This window comes from Elaeis guineensis, chromosome 1 (assembly GCF_000442705.2).
Source record: "Elaeis guineensis isolate ETL-2024a chromosome 1, EG11, whole genome shotgun sequence".
Taxonomy (NCBI): Eukaryota; Viridiplantae; Streptophyta; class Magnoliopsida; order Arecales; family Arecaceae; genus Elaeis; species Elaeis guineensis.
Genome location: NC_025993.2, coordinates 31,704,042 through 31,708,562, shown reverse-complemented (window position 1 = coordinate 31,708,562; position 4,521 = coordinate 31,704,042).

Below are 4,521 nucleotides of genomic sequence, written 5' to 3'. Positions count from 1 at the left end.
GGAGCTGGGCTCCACCGCCGACTTCGAGCAGCACAGCTCCGCCCGGGCTCCTACGGGAGCCGGGCTCCACCGCGACATCAGCGTAGCTCCGCCCGGACTCCTACGGGAGCCGGGCCCCGACCTCAATATCAACTGCTGGTAAGCTTCGTCCGGACTCCTACGGGAGCCGGACTTCACCCTTAACTTTGATTGCAGCACAGCTCCGCCCGGGCTCCTACGGGAGCCGGGCTCCACCGCCGACAGCAAGCGCAGCTCCGCCCGGACTCCTACGGGAGCCAGGCTCCACCGCCGACAGCGACGCAGTTCCTCCCCGACTCCTACCGGAGTCGGGCTCCACCGCCGACAGCAGCGCAGCTCCGCCCGGACTCCTACGGAAGCCGGGCTCCGCCCTCAGTTTCAGCTGCTGGTAAGCTTCGTCCGGACTCCTACGGGAGCCGGACTTCACCCTTAACTTTGATTGCAGCGCAGCTCCGCCCGGGCTCCTACGGGAGCCGGGCTCCACCACCGACAGCAAGCGCAGCTCCGCCCGGACTCCTACGGGAGCCGGGCTCCACCGTCGACAGCAACGCAGCTCCGCCCGGCTCCTACGGGAGCTGGGCTCCACCGCCGACTTCGAGCAGCACAGCTCCACCCGGGCTCCTACGGGAGTCGGGCTCCACCGCCGACATCAGCGTAGCTCCGCCCGAACTCCTACGGGAGTCAGGCCCCGACCTCAATATCAGCTGCTAGTAAGCTTCGTCCAGACTCCTACGGGAGCTGGACTTCACCCTTAACTTTGATTGCAGCACAGCTCCGCCCGGGCTCCTACGGGAGCCGGGCTCCACCACCGATAGCAAGCGCAGCTCCGCCCGGACTCCTACGGGGGCTGGGCTCCACCGCCGATAGTGACGCAGTTTCGCCCCGACTCCTACGGGAGCCGGGCTCCACCGCTGACAACAGCGCAGCTCCGCCCGGACTCCTACGGGAGCCGGGCTCCGCCCTCAGTTTCAGCTGCTGGTAAGCTTCGTCCGGCTTCCTACGGGAGCCGGACTTCACCCTTAACTTTGATTGCAGCGCAGCTCCACCCGGGCTCCTACGGGAGCCGGGCTCCACCGCCGACAGCAAGCGCAGCTCCGCCCGGACTCCTACGGGAGCCGGGCTCCACCGTCGACAGCAACGCAGCTCCGCCCCGACTCCTACGGGAGTCGGGCTCCACCACCGACAGCAGCACAGCTCCGCCCGGACTCCTACGGAGCTGGGCTCCGCCCTCAGTTTCAACTGCTGGTAAGCTCCATCCGGACTCCTACGAGAGCCGGACTTCACCTTTAATTTTAAATTGCAGGAAGACTTCGCCCATGCTCTTAAGGGAGCCGAGCTTCCTCTCCGACGCCAACGACTACAGCCGCAAGCAGACTCCGCCCGGACTCCTACGAGAGCCGGGTTCCGCCCACAACTTCGGCTCCGAGAGGGTTCCGCCCGGACTCCCCCGGGAGTCAGGCTCCACCCACGACCCCGACCGCCAGGAGGACCTCTCCCGGACCTCAACAGAAATCGGGCTCCGACCGCTGCCGAGCTTCAATCGACAGATCCATGCCCCCTGACAGGCCGCCAAAATGACCACGACCCTGCTCCACTTCCTGTGGCAGACTCCGCGCAGTTCCATCATTCCCTGACAAGCCGCAGTAACCATCGCCACCCTGCTCCACTTCCTGTGGCGGATTCCACACAGCTCCACTATCCCCTGGCAGGCCACAATAACGGCCACGAACCTGCTCCACCTCCTGCGACGGATACCATGCGATTCTCCTATCCACTGGCAAGTCACGACAACGGACGCTGCTCCACCCCTCATAACAGATTCCACGTGGCGGGCCGCGGTGATGGCCACGTGTCTGCTCCACCATCTTCAGCTATCAATTCTCCCTGACCATGGGCGGCCCACTACCAGGCGGTTACAAACGTCGCCATCAATCCGTTGCCTCCTCCGCCTATAAAAGGGAGACCCAGATACGTTATTCTTTAAGCTCATTTTTCCTATCTCAAAACTCTACTAAATTCTCCGTTCGAGCACTCCATTCTTGTTGAGGCAGAGAACTGACTTGAGCGTCGGAGGGTCTTGCCGGAGCAACCCCACCTCCGGTTTAGACTTCCCTTGCAGGTCCCGGCGGCGACCGCGGCTTCCCCGACTCCAGCTTCTCCGGTGCAAGCGGATTTTTGCACCAACAGGATTAGCGCTAGAGGAAGGGGCCTGTGTCTTCGCAGCACCCTTGTTCTTAAAGGAGTGTTCAACGGAGCTGCCTCCGACCGTTTCTCCGTCATCCACTCCTAATCCGCCCCCGCAAGATCGACACCCGATGCCTCCGCGCAGGGCATCCACCCGGCGGTCCACGGCCTCCGCGGCCAGATCTCAGGCTCCGGCCTCCCCTCCCATTTCTCAGCCTCCTCCTCCTCCCCCTCCGACGACGGTGGTCGGTGCAGAGCAGTTTGACTTGCTGGCGCAGCAGGTCAAAGGCCTCATCGAAGCCGTACAAGCAATGCAGCAGCAGCCACCGCAGGCGTCGGCGCATCCGGAGGGGGCATCTCCGGAATGCCAGAACCCGACGGTGGGGCGGGCCACCTGGGCCAGCCGCCCCGTCCTTCCTGGGAAGGCGAATCCGAGGGTAGAGAGCCCTCAATCGGACCACGACTCCACCCCTGGAAGATCCCTGCCCCCGTTCTGCCAAAGGACCCTCGAGACTCGAAGTCGAGAGGATTTCCTGGACCGGAGGCTCCAGGAGATGAACCGACGGATCGAAGAACTCTGCCATGCGCCTCCCGCTTATGGTGAGGATATTTGCCCTGACCCTCCCTTCTCCCAAATGATTATGCAGGAACCGATCCCGCCGAATTTCAAGCTTCCCCAGTTCGAAAGCTACGACGGGACGTCGGATCCGGTTGATCATCTGGAGGCCTTTCGAACGATGATGCTGCTTCACGGTGCTCCTGACGCCATCTTGTGCCGGGCTTTCCCGTCTACTTTAAAGGGAGCAGCAAGAAACTGGTACTCGGCTCTGAAGTCGGGTACCGTATTCTCCTTCGATCAAATGAGCCACCAATTTGTGGCCCATTTTGTCAGCAGCCGACGTCTCCGGAAAGGTTCGGAGTCCCTCATCAACATCAAGCAGAGGGAAGGGGAGTCCATACGGGCCTACGTCAACCGCTTCAACATCGCGGCATTGGAGGTCCGAAACTTGGACCAGTCAGTTGCCATGGCCACCCTGAAAGGTGGCCTTCAGAAGAATGATCTCTTGTACTCCCTGGAGAAGAAGTACCCCAGGGATTTTGCTGATCTGCTGGCTCGGGCTGAAGGATACGCCCGAGTGGAAGAGGCCTTCAAAATGAAGGACGAAGAGACTGCGAGGGATCGTCAGGCGGGAGATTCTGGTAAGCCCGCAGTTGAGAAGAAGCCAAAGGAAGCCCGGCCTCGCTCCTGATCCCCTCCTGGACATAAGCGCGCCCATACTCCCCCCCGGACACGCAGGCAGAGAAGCCCGGACAACAGGTTTCGACGGGGTTCCCCGCCAGGGAAATTTCGCAACTACGCCCCCCTCAACGCCTCGAAGGCCCAGGTGCTGATGGAGGTCAGAGAGCAGCTCCCTAGGCCGGAGAGGATGCGCACACACCCCGGGAAGCGCAACCCCAACAAGTTCTACCTCTACCACCGCGACCACGGCCACGACATGAAGGAATGCATCCAGCTCCAGGACGAGATCGAGGAGCTCATTCGGCGAGGTCGACTCGACAGATTCATCCACCGCAGGCCTGAGGATAGAAGAGACCGGCCAAGAGCCCTCCCGCCGCCTGAACCGCAGAAAAGGGAGGAGCAGCCCGGGGACCGACCGCCCATCGGGACCATCGACTCCATCACCGGAGGGCCTCAAGGAGGAGCGGGAATACTGTAAATGTATCGCTTACTATTTCGCTTTGAATCTACTTTTCTTTTTAGCTAACATGCTCCTCCCACCTAGCGTGGATGTATTATGACCGGATATGATCCCTCCAAGAACACAGCCATGTCAGGAACAGGAGGAGAACCTCGTCCTGACGTGAGCAAGGTCAAAGGTCCGATTCTTTTAGACCAGATGGGGGGAGAGGCCTCACAACGCCCTAATGTGCCCCCACAACCTTGTTAGGGACAGGAGGAAAACCTCGCCCTAACATGAGCAAAGTCAAAGGCCCGGTTCTTTTAGACCGGATGGGGGGAGAGGCCTTACAACGCCCTAATGTGCCCCCATAGTCCTATTAGGGACAGGAGGAAAACCTCGCCCTAACTTGAGCAAAGTCAAAGGCCCAGTTCTTTTAGACCGGATGGGGGGAGAGGCCTTGCAACGCCTTAATGTGCCCCCACAGCCATGTCAGGAACAGGAGGAGAATCTCGTCCTGACATGAGCAAAGTTGAAGGCCCAGTTCTTTTAGACCGGAGGGGGGAGAGGCCTTACAGCGCCCTAACGTGCCCCCACAAGCCAGGCTGGTAACGAGAACCTCGCACCGGCTCAAGCAAAA